This window comes from Schistocerca piceifrons, chromosome 7 (genome assembly GCF_021461385.2).
Source record: "Schistocerca piceifrons isolate TAMUIC-IGC-003096 chromosome 7, iqSchPice1.1, whole genome shotgun sequence".
In the NCBI taxonomy this organism is placed as follows: Eukaryota; Metazoa; Arthropoda; class Insecta; order Orthoptera; family Acrididae; genus Schistocerca; species Schistocerca piceifrons.
In genome coordinates, this window is record NC_060144.1 from 91,884,132 (window position 1) to 91,904,284 (window position 20,153).

Genomic DNA, 20,153 nt, shown 5'->3' on the forward strand with positions numbered 1-20,153 from the left:
TTCTCTATCTCTTCCATCAATCGTATCTGGTACGGATACCACACTGCTGAGCATTTTTGACAAGAAGAAGTACCGCCTCTGTTTTTTATGTCAGGCATACCATGTGGGAGCAACAAAGTCTACACCAAGCTATGTGAAGCTTTCTGTGAGATCCAGTGCATCAAAACGTATTAATATCGGTTTAGCACCTGACACAGACTTCGAAATCACGGTGGAAAAACAAAATGCATGGTGGTGTACAAAGTTGTAGTCATAAACTGCTTGGAAGTGTTACAGCAGAAAAACATTGTATCAAACTGGTTATGAAAGAACAACACAGGAACACTATCTTGGGACTGACAGTCTGTGGGATATGATCCTCCTACTACATGAGCAACAAAACTTTACACAGGTCTATGCAAGCGACTTCAACCACTGGCCACCTGCTTTAATGGACCTATACCCGTATATTTAATAGGATCACCACACGTGATCTATGTCGATATATCAGAAGAGAGAGACAAAGTAAAAATCTCATCGAGTTGGATGAAGTTAGCAGAACTTTTATAGTTCATAGTTCTTCTCTGTTGGATGGTACAAAATAACGATGATAGAATGTTTGGGTGACAGATGTGGATGCGCCCTGAGGAACACAGATCTCCTTTGGATTGTAGTACCTGTATGTAGTTTGGAAACACATTGCAATGCATTAGCAAAATTCTTGTCCTACTTCCAGACCCTGCTTGAGGTGGAGTCTTCTTAATTTTCTCGATAAGAAATATCACCGTAACTGTTTGTACTGTCTTTCATACTACCTTGTGTTGCAGGAGAAAGCTCCGTTTTGGCGCTGATCTTACATATTGTACACCGCTGGCAGAGCTTTGACGATATGTTTCCATTTCCACTGAGTGGTCAAAACACGGTCCTGATGTGTAACATGGCACGCCCTGTTTCTCCACAGGATGCAGAATGTGGTAGATATACAGATTGTCTAGAACCGCACCGAGGTTCTGCTGTGTGGAGTCTTAACAGACAGTTTCGAAAAAGATGATTCGTTTTAGGATATGAGAAAGCCACAAGTATGTTTTACCAGTGAAGTGTATTCATTAAAAGACGTCTCCATAGGATCCAATGCAAGTGTGTGGCTGAATGGAGAGACTTGATTCTAAATCGCCAACAGAATTTCTACAGGAAGTCTAGCACTATACATCTGAAAAGCCAGTGCACTGGTCACTGGATTTTGTACATTTCCTGCCACTTCAACCTAGCGTTGCATGTTTTTAAGTGACTGCTCACATAGCAAACTATCTAATATATACGATCATTCTCAATCAACCATTATACTTCCTCATCTATAGTCCTGTGGATATATCGCAGAACCTTTGTTACACTGTCTACGTGGTATCAAGATAGAATGTAATATCAATACAGTTTGTTAGCCTGGGAAACATCTAACAGCGGGACGAGGAAGTTGCAAATATCGGATTAATACCGTATTCTGTGGCTAAATCACTTTCGGAATTCGATGAGTGGTATCAAGATAGAATGTAATATAAATATAGTTTGTTAGCCTGGGAAACATCTAACAGCGGGACGAGGAAGTTGCAAATATCGGATTAATACCGTATTCTGTGGCCAAATCACTTTCTGAATTCGATGAGAAGTGTGAATTTATGAAGATCTTACACCGCTGGTGACGTGCACCTACACTTTTGGTCTGCTAATATACATCCCGACGATTACCAGCTGTATTCAATATCTGAGTATTTGTGTGGAAGACCACTTCATTTGGAAGCAATACCATACCTCAGTTTATAAAGGATGTATAGTTTTCGACATGGATATCGTTAGCGATACTTGTCTGTGTTTGTAGAATCAAGACCAGTTTTCATGCAGGGTGACAGCATCGTGTTTCAATAGCTAGTCGCTTATAAGACGATTAAGTCTCTCTTCCTAAAACCCACATCTGTCCATAGCAGATTTTCGCTCAGTATTGTTTAGTGCTACTACCATACAGTATTTGACGAGGTTTTAGTATTCTTAGTACGGGACGTGTGATAGATTCGCCGTGATCGGGAGGCTTGTATTTCGGTGTAATGTTACTGTGGTCAGTGTACTGACAAGTGCAAAGGAAATGACTACGTCCAGTCGTAAGGGAGATACGGATTTCACGATTTCATGACACAGAGAGCCCTAAGGGAGATGAAAGATTTATGTGGAAAATTAAGCCCAGCCATATGAACGATATAGTCACAGTCCTCAGGAGGAGGTATTTCCGATACTTTGCTCATTGTTAAATGTTATCAGATTGCAGATGCAATGGTAACACTTGATTGTAATTAAGTGATGAATATGTGGTGGGTCCTAGGGTAACACCGTTTGGAATGCTAGCGGCGACGGTCAGTGTTCAGGTCGAACTGACATTTCCAGTTTAAGGGCATCGCCAGCGGCAGGTACAAAGAAAAGTTCGACTGGCTGCCTAGTCAATTCTTGCTGTCAGCCATGGGGACAAGTCTTGGCGATGGCGTCCTCTGGATAGCAGGTTAGTGAACTAATACTCAGTATGCATGGGGCTGTCTTCGTGATCACGTGTATCGCGTAAGTTCTCCATGTAAAATTGAGCGATTCAGTATCGATCACTGTGACCTCTGAGCATTGCAACTGGTGATGTACGAAGAGATGGGCGCTTCACCTGTGGACATCTACGAGGTAAGTGAGCTCTATGTACAAATGTTTTCAATTATATCAGGCACCTAGCAATGACAGCTACTAGGATCATAGTTTAGTGCTTCTCAATACACTGCAATGCACTCTGTGTTGTAGTGGTATTTGTTGTTGTTACTATCTTATCACCCGACAGACCCTTTCCTCCTCTTTCTTTTCCCTGGGGCTGCTGAGAGAATAAAGGAATTTGTAGTACTTTACAAAATATACTTAGCAGATTTGTAGTGGTTGGGAATTCCACAACCATAAGGGTATTAATTCACGCCGAAATCTGAAATTCCATGTGTCATTTTATACAGCAACGCTTCCAATCGACACATAAAATTCGCAATTGGCCAATTTATTGTTTGCAATAGTTGCACTGTTATGTGTGATATTATATTTTGACGTCGATTTTGTGATGGTATTCCCTGCATAATTGGAATGAAAAAGTTGTCTATGTGTTCCATAGTGCCTTGTCATCCAAAAAATGTTTAAATAAATAGTATACCATACACTGCAGTCAATTTTCCTCCAAATTGTTTAAATAAATAACTTATATTCCAAATGTTAGCTTGTATCAATAAATTGTTTGAATAAACAATAGAATGAACATAAACAGTCTTTACTGCAAGAAACTTTTTTTTTTTGAGGTTATCAGTTTCCGTATTCTGTAGTCCATCTTCATACGTCATATCTGATGAGACAAGCTGTATTCTGCATTCATACTACAAGGCTACACTCTCTCTTACACTCAAGGGATCCAGTGTACTGGTGTGTGTACCATCTGTCGTTTATGCTGACGACCTGCTCTCTGGCTAAGTGAATAAAAGCTATGAACAGCAGAGCTAGAGCCACTGTGGAAGTTGGTACTGAGGCACTCAAAATCACCGTCACATATTGTTACCCTTCTCTGAACTGCTATGCGTCTTGCATTAACTGCTTGGCTGAGATGTTTCCTTCCTGCACGGCAACGAAGCGATCCAGGGAATGGATGGGGTCAGGCTCTAAGGTTTGATACAGAGATATTTTATTTGGTGCTAGTAACAACTTCTAAGCTACATCTGACCAATGGAACTGCGATGATGAGATACACTCTTACATGAGTCCCATAATCGAAGCTGGTAGATGAAAGTTTGGCGATGTTATGTCGCATGTATTACCACTGATTAATAACCCACTTCCCTTAAGTTCAGCCCGTGAGCTTCCTGTGCTCGTAACAACTTGCCAGTATTACCATGTCTCCTAAAGTGGGGTAAGTGCAATGAAAATTTGTTTGCTGGAAATGCAGTCTGGGTTCCACGTTATCCCTCGGACAATCTTGTCCTTCCGTTTGCCTAAGATTAATTGTGCTCTACGTGTGCTCTGTCAGGTTTGTATTACGCTGGTCAGACACTATATGACCTTCCTCCTTCGACAATGTTGCAACTCCCCCTCCATCATTGCTGCATGCGTATTATGGTCTTCAGAAACAAATAACATCTCGCGGGTCCTAACCTGCATGAGTTTTCCGAGAATACTTCACTTCGTTGGGTATGGGTGAACGTCTTATCATTTAAACTGTGCATGCCTTCCTTTCGCCGTGAACTGAATGAGAATGTGCAATCGGTCGATGCCCACCATGTACTGTGGACATTCTTTTTGATAATTAGAGTTCTCGGATTGAATGCTGAAGTAGTCTCCACACCTGATAGGCTCGCCGATACCTTGTAATGAACATCATCTTCTCTTTTCGCTTGTATAGACTGGATAACGTCACCTATTGCGCTACCTTAAACTGTGGTAAATTTGCTGTGCGTCTCACTGACTTCTCCTGCCTCTCCAACACCTTTGCATTTACCTCCGTACTTGTTTCCATTATGCCTGTGCCGTTTTTGCAAACTTGGTTAGTGATTCTCGTGCTTTACCTTTCTTTGCCTCTATCAAATCGAATGGCTATGTCATTTTCCGACCATATACCACCTCATACTGAGACAACCCAGTATTCATGTCTACTTCAGAATAACATGCATTCACAACATACCTTAGATCTGTATCCTAGTTGCTACGATGTGCGTTCACAGAGATACTTAACATTTTCACAATTGCTCTATGTACCAGTACCGTTCCACCATTGGCCTGTGGGTGAAATGGACTAGTTCCTAACTTCTTCATATGCAACAACCAACATAGCTCCTTCAATAAGTCCGACATGGAATTTGTATCCTGGTCTGTAATTATCGTACCTAGCGCTCCAAACTTCAACACCCAAATTCAACAGCTGTCACTTTCCGCTGGTTTTTGCTAGCAACAATTTCCACATACTGAGATAAGTTATCCGCTATTGTTAACCACATATTGCGATAAGTGACCCGCTATTGTTAACCCTACCAAAAGCAACACAGTTTTCATAATATGTAGTAAGAAGGTGAGTGGGGGAGGGTACTTTAAGCCCACCATGAAATGAATTACAAATAAAAAATTCAGAAGTCGTTCTTGACTTTTGTTAACACACTTGATAAATAGCTATTGATGTGTAGGCATGGACCAGAACCAGAACATGTCTTCTATCACCTTCTGATTAATATCAAAGCATGTTCTGTAATGTGTACACACAGGGGTGGAGGGGAATACTTTAAGACCACAACAAAAATTTTCAAATAACACACATTTCGTTACTGTCATTGATTTTTATACTCAACACACTTTTTAAAACGATGTAGCTGTGTATGAAGGGTTTTGAACCTGAAAATATGAAGATGACATTTGTTGCAAAACGGGACAATCACTATTAATATGTAAATTTTTGGGTTAATTTTTACGGAAAAACTTAAAACAATTTCGAAATCCTGCCTTAATATAGCATTAAAAAGAATAAATATCCTCTCCGTAATTTTGAAATTGATAAAACATGACTAAATTACAGTATTTACCAAAGATGGGCATAAAGTGCAACCCTTCCCCCTCCTCCTCCCCTCCCCCCCCCCCCCTCCAATCGGTTTCCGTTGGTGTATGACTGAATGGTATTAAAAAGCATGATTATATGCGTCACAAAAGTGAAAAAACACCTTCTCAATGTCTATTAATATTAGACGTGGAGTGGATGTCGAAACTCTTTTTAATTCTTCAATTACATTCGGAGATTCCGCTTTTGGTATGAATTTCACACCTTCCTTAACTACTGCGTGAGTGGTCATCCTATGGAGCAGAGTGTCGCAGGAATTTTGTACCGTATTAGGGGCAGTTAAACTAAAATCGGACATCCACCGCAACAGGATTATGGAGTCTTTCCAGAGAAACATTAAAACGACTGTCCTAATGGATGATGAGACCAGTAAGCTTTGTTCTGAACAATGCGGTCACTTGCCGACGTCTTTACAATCACACCTGCTCTTGCACTTCCTTGTCTGACTGAAACCGACATCCACATACGCTTTTCGTCAGGTGGCCAAGGATGTAAAATCACACGGTGAAAGATTCAGGCTTGTTGGAAGATGCTGCAGTTTGTCCTAACCAAACTGCTGAAGCATTTCCTTAGTCAAAACAGAAGTGTGAGGCCAGGCGTTATAGTGGAACAGGATACTTCTATCTGACTTTATTGCACATCAGAGTTTCTGCAAAGTGTCCTCGTAGCTTTGAGATCTAAGATCGAGGAACTTGATGAGAAGAGGCCTCTGCAGTCAAAGAAGAATGGCATTATAACCTTACCAGGGGTAGTGTGAACAACTTTCAATTTCTCTGGTGGGGGAAACGTGGGATGTTCCCACTGTTGGCTTTGCCGTTTGCCTTCAGGCTGTCAGAATTCTGTCAGGTGGACTGCTTCTTTTGCGCAACAACGCCTGCCCCCACACTGGCAATCAGACAAACGCTGTGCTTCAGCGATTTGGTTGTGAAACATTGCAACATCGTCCTTGCAGTCAGGATCTTTCACTATGCGATTTTCACAGTTTTGACAACCTGATGAAAGCCGTTGGTGGGCGTCGGCTTCAGTAAGAAGAGAAAGTGCAAGAGGTATGGTCGTGGAGCCGTCAGTAGCCGGACATGTTCTATGAAACAGAAATTCGTACTCTCATTACCCTGCGAGATGATTGTCTTAACATGTTTGGTGATTACTTTTGAATGTAACGATTCTATGTTTTTATTGTGGCTGATATTCGGTTTTCGTTTGACTGCCCCTCATAATTTTGGATCCCCCCAGAGGATTGCAGTTCCTCATTTGGCTTAGGCACAGGGAACTCTCGTACAGCTTTTACTAGTCTCAGGTCTGCCCTCGGTCCCTCTTTAATAACTAGATTTCCTAAATACCCTACCTCTTCTAATGCAAAATCGCACTTTTCTGTGCTCAATGTCTGACGTGTAACCCTCAATGTCAACACTCCCTTCAGATGTTGTCTATGATGCTTCATGTATTTCAGTAATATGTTAATGTGATATAGGTAAACTAGATGCTGATATGGTTTTAAACTTCTCAAAACACTTTCTCATCATCTTCATCATGATCAGTGTTCTGCCTAAAAGCAGGCTTTCAAAAGGTAACGTTTTATGGTCTCCCGTCTCCTGTCATCCTCTAGATATGCGTAATTTCCATTTTCCTTTATCTCGTATCTGCTCCTTCCTCTCAATCTCCTACCACGAACTAAACTTTTCAAAGTGTCTTAGTAGGCAACAGCGTGTCTACGCATGTCCCATCCCCTTCTTCCTTTTTCTTATAACCTGCAGCAGTCTCTTCCTCTCACCAACATTTCCAACATTCTTTAATTACTTACTCTTTGTTCCCAGCTTATTCTTTCCATTCTCTTCCACACCTATATCTCAAGTGCTTCTAGCCTTTTCTCATCCTTTCAGGTTCTATTTTTCGGCCCCATTGAGTGTCACAGTCCAGAAAAAACAGTTGCAATGCATTTCCCTCGGACCTGTATCTAGTTTTTCATATAATAATATCCTTATTCAAAGCATCCTTCACACAGCAGTGGGAATTTTCGCCTCCTGAAGGCCTCTAAAGTCTTCAGTAATCGTACTTTCAAGATACTTAAATGCTCTTACTTGACTGATAATAATTTGGCCTCTCTTAACATGTGCCATTCTCGTTCCTTTGCCGATTACCACACTTTTTCTTTTGCTGTATTGATTCTCACCCCATATTCTACACAAGCATCATTCAGATCTTTTACCATTTTATCAATAGTTCGTTCACTTTCTGCCACCAATCTGCAAATCGTGTGCATTCTATACTCTTTCTACTAACCTACACTCCCCTTTTTCCATATTAGCCTTTCACAATAATTTCTTCTAGGAATAAGTTGAACAATAGAGGGGATAACCTTGTCGAACTCCCCTTCCAATGCTGCTTCATTCAGACATTTCACTTACAGTCCTTCGTCTTACTTCCTGTTTTAAACATATATTCTGTGAAAATTGTTTCTCCCTCCGATCTACTCCTATCCTCTTTAAAATGTCCATCAGCTTGTTCCATTATACTCTGTAGAAACGTTTTCCCAAATCAATAAAAACAGCAAAAATTACTTTGTCTTTCTCATTATAGGGTGATTGGAAATCCCCGCTACAGACTTCTAGGACTTGTAGAGGGGCGTGAGTACATCGTATTCTTAATAGAACCCACTTCCGAAAACGGCCCATTTTCGTGCTACAGCCATTTAAAAACATGTTTGCAAGATACCTATGCAACAGGTTAGTCACAGTGGGAGGTGGTTATGTCGGATCGGCTGATGTCATTTGACGTGTATCTTACCTCTCTGATCTTGTTCGATCCTCATTCACGTGTCTGTGGATGTTAGAGCAACATCACTGGGTTTACGTTTGCAGAATAAACTGACGTGATCATTCTGAATGGCGAAATGCGCGGTAGTGGAAGAGCTGCTCGTCGGCTTTCGTTCTCCACAACGTCCGACTCTGTCACATATACTTTTCGTCACAGTTTCTCAACGGCTTCGAAGCAGGGGTACCTTCACCGTCAGCAAGCGTGCCTGTGGTGCTCTAAGGAGACGTCGCACACCCGAACTGGAAGAGGCCATCTACTGCCTCACGTTGAAGAGAACCCTCACCGATTACACGAGCAATTTATTTGACATTTAATGAGTGGAACTGTAAAATTAATGACGTACTGGGTCACGCATTATCAATTTTTGTGGAAATTATCTCGTTATCAACATGTTTTCAAATGGTTGTAGCTTGGAAATGGCACTTTTCCGAACATGAGTTGCAATTAAAAATATTATCTACTCACTCCCCTCTGCAAGTGCTAGAAGTTTGTAACAGAAACCTCCGAACACCCTGTATATTGTTTCCTTATGGTTCTTAACATATATAGTTTCTCATGTTCCTTTTCCTCTTCTAAATCCAAACTGTTTCTCTCCAATCCATCAACCCAAATTGTCATATAGGTTTCTATTCGTCGCTCTCATCGATAATTTAGCTGCATGAGAAATTAGGCTGATAGCCTTATAACCATCACATTCTTTGGCATTTCTCTTTTTCTCAATTGATATCATCACTGGTGGAAGTATGTCATCAGGTTATTCTCCTTTGTCATATGTCTCTCTTTCCCCCGTTTCCTAAACCGTTCAACACTTCTGCTGGCAAGTTATTGATTCCACATGCCTTCTGGTACTTCACATCCTTCAGCGTCTTTTCTACTTGTATTTCCGAGATTCTATACCCCTTTCAATCTTCGGCACACATTCCTCCTCTTCAAACTTGATTCAACTTGGTATTTGATCCATCTTATTCTAGCCAAATGCGAAAAACCTCTTGTGGTTCTTCAGCTAATGTACCATCCACTCTTCGTGTTTCCAGTTTAGTCTTCTTTGTTTTACTTTCAAAAACCATCTCCATAGCCATTCAGTACGCCAATTTATACATTCCTCTCTCCCCATTTTCCCTATTTCCTCGCAATGCTCTTTGGTCGATCTTTCTCTTGCTTCCTCAATTTCTCTTCTTAACTCTCCAGCAGGCGTGCCTATTGTTGTATCACGAACAGGGACGTGTTCTCAAATTTACAACATGGATATCTGTCAATAAAAACAAAGTGTGATGAACCAACTATTATACTTATTGAAGAAAGCAGTTTACATTCACTATCCTCGACATTTATGACAAGATTTTTTGCTCTTGTAGTTCTTTAATAACAATTTAACCAGTTATTGTGACATATGATCACTTTCGTTCCATCTTTCACAGGAATTTTTTTTCTTATTATTCTGTTTAAAAGCAACGTTAGTACATATGTCACATTTAATGTTGTGTATGTATTTCCCGATGTCCACAAAGGGTACACGCCATGACTTTTTCGTTGGACGTTGAGGATGCTGAACTCCGAAAGCTGATGCTTCAGCACGAAACTGCGTACGATATACGGCCAGATGGGCTGCTAGCTTCGTGAGATAAATACTTATTCGTAAAGTTATCTCTGCCTTTGTGAAGGAAAACATATTTGTGAATTAATTCCAGTAATGTTCAAGAAACTAAAAAAAATTCAGTAGCCGTCTTCTTGTAATTCTCCATACGGAGTGACAGGAGCACATTTTATTTAAAATGTCAACTCAACCTTTTGGTAAACTACAGTCAATTACGATTTCAGGTTATGTGTTTCTTCATAAACTGTCGCAGTCTCATGAACAGTAGACAAAGTGAGATATCCTGCTCAAATCCGAACAATGCGCATCCAATTTCTCTTGTTTTCTCTCTCTCATTTTTTTTTTGGGGGGGGGGGAGAAATTATGGAGGAATTACATGTCTGTTCTTCCTCATCGTACCAAGGCGTGGTTTTTTCTGCAGAAAATATTCAGAAGGTAGGTAGCTTGTGTACCAATTGTTGCAAGGTTCCTGTTAGAATTTTCGGTAGGCACCACAAGCCTTTTCACTATGCCCTGGTTTGTTGAGCATGTACTAAATCTATCCACAGCGGTATCTGAAAGGGTGAAGCATTTCATCTGATGTGGTGAATGCACTCAGGCTATAAAAACTTGACAATTTGCAACAAAACCGTCTAATACTGTGCGAATTGCAGCCAGGTTATCAGTTTTCTCCTGTCACACCTCGTTTCCATATCGTCAAACCGTACACAGCGTAGAAGAAACTTTTGTAACCCTTCGCAACCCTAAGTAGTTCCATATTTGTTCCATCTGCCGCCCAGATTTCCCATGTATGAACATAATGCTTTTTTCTTGATCCAATGAAAATTATAATCCATAACACAGCTATTATTTCGTTTCTTGATGTCCGTTTTTTATCTCTTCTGCGCGAGAATTGTTATCTGTCTCATTGTCTATAGATATACACTACTGGCCATTAAAATTGCTACACCAAGTTTAAATGCAGATGATAAAAGGGTATTCATTGGACAAACATATACTAGAACTGACATGTGATTGCATTTTCACGCAATTTGGGTGTATAGATCCTGAGAAATCAGTACCCAGAACAACCACCTCTGGCCTTAATAACGGCCTTGATACGCCTGGGCATTGAGTTAAACAGAGCTTCGATGGCGTGTACAGGTACAGCTGCCCATGCAGCTTCAACACGATATCACAGTTCATCAATAGTAGTGACTGGCGTATCGTGACGAGCCAGTTGCTCGGCCACCATTGACCAGACGTTTTCAATTGGTGAGAGATCTGGAGAATGTGCTGGCTAGGGCAGCACTCAAACATTTTCTGTATCCAGAAAGGCCCGTACAGGACCTGCAACACGCGGTCGTGTATTATCCTGCTGATATATAGGGTTTCGCAGGGATCGAATGAAGGGTAGAGCCACGGGTCGTAACCCATCTGAAATGCAACGTCCACTGTTCAAAGTACCGTCAATGCGAACAAGAGGTGACCGAGAAGTGTAACCAATGGCACCCCATACCGGCATGCCGGGTGATACGCCGGTATGCCGATGACGAGTACATGCTTCCAATGTGCGTTCACAGAACCTGGATTCATCCTAAAAAATGACGTTTTGCCATTTGTGCACCCAGGTTTGGCATTAACTACACCACTGCAGCCGCTCCTGTCTGTGATGCAGCGTCAAGGGTAATCGCAGCCATGGTCTCCGAGCTGATAGTCCATGCTGTTGCAAACGTCGTCGTACTGTTCGTGCAGATGGTTGTTGTCTTGCAAACATTCTCATCTGTCGACTCAGGGGTCGAGACGTGGCTCCACGATCCGTTACAGCCATGCGAATACGAGGTGCATTCAAGTTCTAAGGCCTCCGATTTTTTTTCTCTGGACTGGAAAGAGATAGAAACATGCGCATTGTTTTAAAATGAGGCCGCGTTCATTGTCAATACGTCCCAGAGATGGCAGCACCGTACGGCAGATGGAATTTTACCGCCAGGGGGGAGAATGAGAACTGTTATAAATACTTAAAATGGCGACGTTTTCCTTACTTGAACAGGGTGCAATCATTCGTTTTCTAAATTTGCGTGGTGTGAAACCAATTGAAATTCATCGACAGTTGAAGGAGACATGTGGTGATGGAGTTATGGATGTGTCGAAAGTGCGTTCGTGAGTGCGACAGTTTAATGAAGGCAGAACATCGTGTGACAACAAACCGAAACAACCTCGGGCTCGCACAAGCCGGTCTGACGACATGATCGAGAAAGTGGAAAGAATTGTTTTGGGGGATCGCCGAATGACTGTTGAACAGATCGCCTCCAGAGTTGGCATTTCTGTGGGTTCTGTGCACACAATCCTGCATGACGACCTGAAAATGCGAAAAGTGTTATCCAGGTGGGTGCCACGAATGCTGACGGACGACCACATTGCTGCCCGTGTGGCATGTTGCCAAGCAATGCTGACGCGCAACGACAGCATGAATGGGACTTTATTTTCGTCGGTTGTGACACTGGATGAGACGTGGATGCCATTTTTCAATCCAGAAACAAAGCGCCAGTCAGATCATTGGAAGCACACAGATTCACCGCCACCAAAAAAGTTTTGGGTAACCGCCAGTGCTGAAAAAATGATGGTGTCCATGTTCTGGGACAGCGAGGGCGTAATCCTTACCCATTGCGTTCCAAAGGGAACTACGGTAACAGGTGCATCCTACGAAAATGTTTTGAAGAACAAATTCCTTCCTGCACTGCAACAAAAACGTCCGGGAAGGGCTGCGCGTGTGCTGTTTCACCAAGACAACGCACCCGCACATCAAGCTAACGTTACGCAACAGTTTCTTCGTGATAACAACTTTGAAGTGATTCCTCATGCTCCCTACTCACCTAACCTGGCTCCTAGTGACTTTTGACTTTTTCCAACAATGAAAGACACTCTCCGTGGCCGCACATTCACCAGCCGTGCTGCTATTGCCTCAGCGATTTTCCAGTGTCAAAACAGACTCCTAAAGAAGCCTTCGCTGCTGCCATGGAATCATGGCATCAGCGTTGTGAAAAATGTGTACGTCTGAAGGGCGATTACATCGAGAAGTAACGCCAGTTTCATCGATTTCGTGTGAGTAGTTAATTAGAAAAAAAAATCGGAGGCCTTAGAACTTGAATGCACCTCGTAAAATGCCTGTCATCTCGACTGCTAGTGATACGAGGCCGTTGGGATCCGGCACGGCGTTCCATATTACCCTCCTGAACCCACCGATTCCATATTCTGCTAACAGTCATTGGATCTCGACCAACACGAGCAGCAATGGCGCGATACGATAAACTGCAGTCGCGATAGGCTACAATCAGACCGTTATCAAAGTCGGAAACGTGATGGTACGCATTTCTCCTCCTTACACGAGACGTCACAACTGCTGTTTGTGTGTTAGAAATCTGTCGGAAACTTTCCTCATGTCAGCACGTTGTAGGTGTCGCCACCGGCGCCAACCTTGTGTGAATGGTCTGAAAAGCTAATCATTTGCATATCACAGCATCTTCTTCCAGTCGGTTAAATTTCGCGTCTGTAGCACATCATCTTCGTGGTGTAGCAATTTTAATGGCCAGTAGTGTACATAGTTGGATAGTTTCCAACTTCGCCAAAAATGTGTAGGTGTACTATTTTCAGAAAAACGCTAGCTTCATCATTTATATCCATCATACTTCGCTTTGGCCGTCGTAGAATTTGCACAGTATTCTTCTCTTGATTTTTGACGTTTTTCGTAGATTCGCTCAAACACCAACGTGTAACTTTGTCTTTTCAAAATTCCCACACATCTGCTACCTCTTCGAGACCATCACCATCCTCACCTTCAAGTTCAGATTCACTTCCAAGATCCTCATATTTAATATTTTGGTCACTCAAATCCACTTCACTTTTCTCCATTTCTGAAAAGTCTGGACAGGCTTCATCATCACTCTTTTCGAACGGTTTTCAAATTTGCTAGTCTGATAGGCGTTTGAACTGAAAAGATACATCAGCAAGTACGAAAATATTAAATAAGTCAGATTATTACACTTACCTCTGCATACTGACTGCTGGCACAAAGCTTGCAACTGTCACACCAGCAGGCGCACATTTAGAATATACCACACCTCGTTGCTTACAACTCAAAAAACAAACTGAGAAAGAAAACCAAAGGAGCTGAAGCCACTTTCATTGTCAAGGACTGATTCATTATTCAGTTTCTTGTATTTCTTTTGCCTCCTTCATTTCCTACATTTTTTTTTTACTTTCTCCTTTCTTCCAACTTTTTCAACATGTTACCCATTATCCATTCCTTCCTGATACTATTAGACACAGTACTTCCTAGTACTTCTTCGGTAGAGTCCGTTAGTCCTTCCCTCATTTATTCATTTGTCATATCCACCTCTTTCTCCATTTTCCCATAAACCTGTCTTTCAACTCTGAAGCATTATCTAACTGCTTGAGTATCAACAAGTTTAATCTTAGCTCTCCAAGTTCCTGCGACTTCACTTGTATTTCCCCCATTACGAGGTTCTGGTTTGAATTTATGTCTGCTCCTGGGTAGTCCTTGGAATTCTTCAGATAGTTCCTAAGCCTTTCTCGTATGAGGATATAATCCAATTGATACTTTTCTCTATGCAAATTTGAAAGCCATATATAACGTCTCGTTTTGTGATTTTCAAATAATGTGTTACCGAATACTAGTGAGTTCTCCTTACAGCAGGTAATTAGATGTCAACTTCTCTTATTTCTTATCCCTAATTCAAAATGTCCCACTGTATCTTCGTATCTTCCCTCACCTGTTACTGTATTCCTGTCCCGCATAATGATAACGCAGTCATTTTCCCTTCCTTTCAGCACAAGTTGTTCAATCGTCTTTCAAACTACCCTGCAGTCGCATCATCACCAATCTTCCATCAATATATTGGGCCTTTATTACATTATCTTACCTACCAGTATTTCTGATCAGATCTCACAATTCTCTGTTTCCCCTGCACTTTCTTCCTCTCCGTTCTTTACCCATCTTAGTTCACACATGGCATGTACATCAGACCTGTTCATCTTCTGCTTTGCATTTTCTAGTTCTTCTGGTTGCAGCAGTGTGTGAACATTCCACGTTCCAACCCTTACCTTTCCCAACTTCATACTTCCCTTCATAAATGTTTCCCCTCAATATGTTCCGCTCCCAGAGATCCGCGTAAGGGGAGGTTTTAACTATGGACTCTTCACAAGCAGAGACATACCACACACGGCTTGGAAAGTTAATGTAGTAGTGCGCCGTTACTTTCCACATAGGCGGCAGGTTGCCCAATCTAAAGTCATCACTCACTATGAGTCAGACACTCTCTGATAACCTTTTAAACCTTGCAGGTGTATTTTTCAATCCAAAAGGCATTCACTTGTACTGGTAGTGCTCCCACGGTACCGAAAATGCTGTATTTAATAGGTCTTCTGAAACAATCTAGAATTGATGCTAACCACTCCTCAAATCCATGGTTGAAAATTACTGACACATTCCCAAGTTACAGAAGGTGTTTTAATTTTGGGAATGGCGTATGCATCTTTTGCTGTCCTGCTGTTCAGGTTATGGTATTCACAGCAGAACCTATATTGTTTAACTTAATGAAATGAAACACCTGCAACTGTTAACGACATCTGCAGGTGTTTCATTTTAATACCTAAGTGAATTGCCGAAGTCCCGCAGACTATTGTTTGCAAGAATGTCATACAAGAGCTTGCAATTTCTAGATCCATCCATAGACTGTACTGATATGAGCATGATATATACATCCTGGGGACTTCTACTCTCTTCTTTTATCCTGTCACCTAACTGCTGGTTAATAAAATCTTCCATAATCGGCTGCAAATACGTGAGAATGGGATATGGTTTCTGAAACACTAGTGCTTCATTCTCCGTTGGTACTTGGTGTAAAGTCAAGGGCATAGACGGAAATGGATACTGTCGGGCCGGCCTATGTGGCCGAGCGTTTCTAAGCACTTCAGTCTGGAACCGCGCGACCGCTACGGTCGCAGGTTCGAATCCTGCCTCGGGCATGGACGTGTGTGATGTCCTTAGGTTAGTTAGGTTTAAGTAGTTCTATGTTCTAGGGGACTGATGACCTCAGATGTTAATTCCCATTTTTTGATACTGTCGAAAAAGTAAGCCCATAAATTCGAAGAATATTTCTTCCATCCTCTCTGTCTCTACAACCTTCAGATGCTGCACTTTCGCATGTAATGCCGCCTTAATAGGGGCTTGAAGTTGCATGTAGTCCACAGTACTCATCCACCACTCATCCTCATCTGAAATGTCCAAACTCAGTAACAACAATCTCTTCCTTTACTTCACTTCCTCGGCCCCAACATCATCTATATTTGTGGATGCCACTCTCCCACCATACCTCTCTTGTACAAGTACAGCGCTTCTCTTAATAAAGCAACTTGCTGGATCCAGTAGGTCGTCCTCCACCAGAGATTGTACAACACGTAACAAACCTACAGCTAATTACAACACAGTCACTATTGAGTTCAAATGTACAGAGCCGAAACTCAATTTCAATAGAATGTTGATAGAAAAAGTCTAATCCCAAGATCGTATTCTAGCCCTCGTTTACATCCAGTACTGCATCTACATACTGCTGAAATCGAACAGCTCCGATACGAAAATCTGACAGAGCGAGGTGGCGCAGTGATTAGTACACTGGGCTCGCATTCGGGAGGGCGACGGTTCAATCCCTCGTCCAGCCATCCTGATTTAGGTTTTCCGTGATTTCCCTAAATCTCTCCAGGCAAATGCCGGGATAGTTCCTTCGAAAGGGCACGGCCGACTTCCTTCCCAGTCCCTCCCTAATCCTATGAGACCGATGACCTCGCTGTTTGGTCTCTTTCCCCAAACAACCCAACCCAGCCTGTACGAAAATCTAAGAAATCTAAGGCCATCAACCCCAGTGGTCTTACTTAATGAAGTCCGACCCCTCATAATCTGTAGCTCGGCATATTCCATTGTCTTCGACCTATAAGTCTCTGTAGGCAACCAACACAGGTGCACCTGTATCCATCAAAAATTTTCCGCATTACGTCTTTCAGCACCTATTTATTCACACTTCACATCTGCATATGTATCGACTTCGCATTACATCGAGAACGTAATAACAGACAGCAGATCATTTGGTTCACCTGTATGCACCCCCTGTTGACATGTTAATTAGCAATCCACTCAGCCTTCTGCTCATCTCCTTGCTGTATTCCGTATTTTACGGACTACAATACGTACTTTTTTCTTCCAAAAAATGCTTAAAAATTCAGGTGCGTCTTATACTCTAAATCAATTTAAAATGTCCGTTATTTTATACGAAGAAATGGCCATATATTCGATGTCGCCCATATCTATTTGGCCTATCTCTATGTGGCAACACTGGATTCCGCTGGCAGCAGCAGTGCACCCATGCGACGGACATGTGTCGTCAAGATTCACAAGCTTCCTAACACTGCCTCCCTCCAGCCCCCCATCACCAATCATGAACACCGTATAGACTATGATGCGTCAATGCATGCTACCATTGCGGTCTACGGTACCAGTAAACTTGGACTCAAAGCGATATGTGTTATTGGTAAAAGTATAAAACTTTTGTTAGCAGCTAGTTTCGTAAAGGAAAAAATAAAAGATATTCATATGATGCAGGCTATTAATTGAAAGTAATAGTATATGGCGAAGAACATGGAAACAGAGTAGCTGAGCGACATTTTGGTCCTCCACCAACAGAAAAAAACCATTCGAGATTGGCGGGCTAGTAAAGAAGAACAGAAGAAAATGAGGAAGACTAAATGTGCAAAGAGAGGATTGAATCCAAAATGGCCAAAACTAGAAGACGAGGAATTGAAATGGATTCAAGGACAGTGGAACTTAATATACTTTAAGAGTGGAGTGTGCTACAGGTTTATGAAGCGTCGTGGCTCAGCGCGCGAACCAAAACAAAAACATCTCATAAAATGGCACAAGAGCATGAAGACAAAATATTATCGCTTTATTATCCAATATCGAAAGAAAACCAGTGTGAAACTAAGCCAAATAGCGAATATGGAGGAAACTCCTCTGAAATTTGATGTGCCGAGTAACAGAACTGTTGCCATGAAAGCTGCTAAAACTGTAACTGTAAAAACAAGTGGACATGAAAAAATGCACTACACTCTTGTCCCTTCATGCTGTACTGACGGCACTAAATCTAATCCAATGATCATTTTGAAGTGCAAAACAAAGCCAAAAGCTTCTGAAATACCACCAGGCGTTCTTGTTCACGTATATGACAAGGATTGGATGGGTGAGACTGGTACGAAATTTTGGATTAGCAAGGTGTGAAAGACTAACTGAGACAAGTAGGCAGAGAGCTTGCTGTTGTTCCGGGAGGACTTACTTCACAATTACAACTTCCTGACGTCTCGATAAATAAACCATTTAATGTGCATATGAGAGAGGAATGGAACAAATGGATGATGGCTGAAACCCAACATGCATTCACGCCGAAGGGAGCTTTGAAGCGACCTAAAGTCAAACAAGTGTGTCAGTGGATAAAACAGCCGTGGACTATAGTGAGAGAAGACATTATTGTTAAATCAAGATGTACGGCATAAGTTACGCTCTCGGTAACAGTGAAGACAATGTTATACATAAAGAGGACAACCATGACGAAGAAGAGGAAGAAGAAGAAAAAGAAGAGAAAGTAGAAAGTTCAGATGACGATTTTCGGGGCATTAAAGGTGTTTGTAAACTAAGACTTTTTTATCATGGCTTTGCAGTTTAATAATGAACATGGTAAAAATGTTATTTTGTTAAAAAAAATTGCTTAGAAATTAAGATGCGTCTTATAGTCCGTAAAATACGGTAACTCTGCTCTAGCTCGTACGTGTGCTCATTACATTTCTTTATCCTGTCCACTAAATCTTGTGCAGATTCCCCATGCCTCTTCACAATAGAACTCAACTACTCCCAAAAATACCTAATCCTACTTTGTTTTTGTATCTTTAGAAAAGCCCCTTGTCCAATCGTACAAGCTTTTTGCATTCTCTAGTACTACAGCACACCGCATGTCCCTTTTTCGCTTCTCGGTCTAGTCGCCATTCTGCTACCCGCAACAACTGATTAACAGCCCTCACACCTACCTTCCCCGACTTTTTAAGGTCGACCATGATATAATGCTCATCCTAAGATGATGTTCCAGGAAAGGGAACCATTAATCCCGCGGCATTCGCATGCATCTCATGCTTTTGTACCTCAAGCAATGCCTACAGTTCATCTCCAGCGGTCAACCATCCATGTAGGTGCATATGTACTTGAGTATCTGCACTACCTCTTCCAACAACGTCCATACTGCTTCCGGCTCCGGCAATCCTTGTACCTTTGACTCTGCCATTGCGACACTCTTATTCTCTGTGACTTAAAACAACACAAAATAAAATTTCGAATCCGCAGCATCACTACAGTTAGCCTTTCCCTCGTATGATGTGCCACTCAGACACTCTACACTGCCTTGCAGTATGACCGTGCCAGTGACATCTATAAAAAGTTAGAGGTACCGTACTGACTCTGTGCATGGCACAGTACGCCCAACTAAGTGACATAGTGTACTCCTTACATGCAACAAACCGTGCTCTTTACAATCGCCCTTGAACTCTCGTAAGTCGGTCGGATCCTGCTGACTAAATAACGTGACCTTAGAGTAACGCTGATAGTCACGCCTCGCTTCCATGTCTCTTATACCCTCGAGAACATAAGCAAATGGTTCATCGCTCACTGCACCGTGCTGAGACGATACGTCGTGGTCTAGACGCCGTGTTGCGTAAAAAAGTTATCGCAGATTCAGAAACCAAACTCTAACGGCCGTGGTGGAGGCGAAGTGGGAGCCCAGGAGGAAATTTTCTTTTTTGACACATCTAGACTGCTTGTTACGCTGGACAAGTGCCACTTTCAAACACGTATGTCAAAACACTACTACCACTGTCAGTGTGGAAATCTTTCTCCTTGATGAATCACTCTATGTAGTCTATGCGGTGCTAACCTGCTTCACAACACTGCATTGGATTTGTTGAATTATTGCAGTGAAAACATCCTGCACTAGACTACTGTGAGCGCTGCTGCAGTTCACCGCTGCGCCT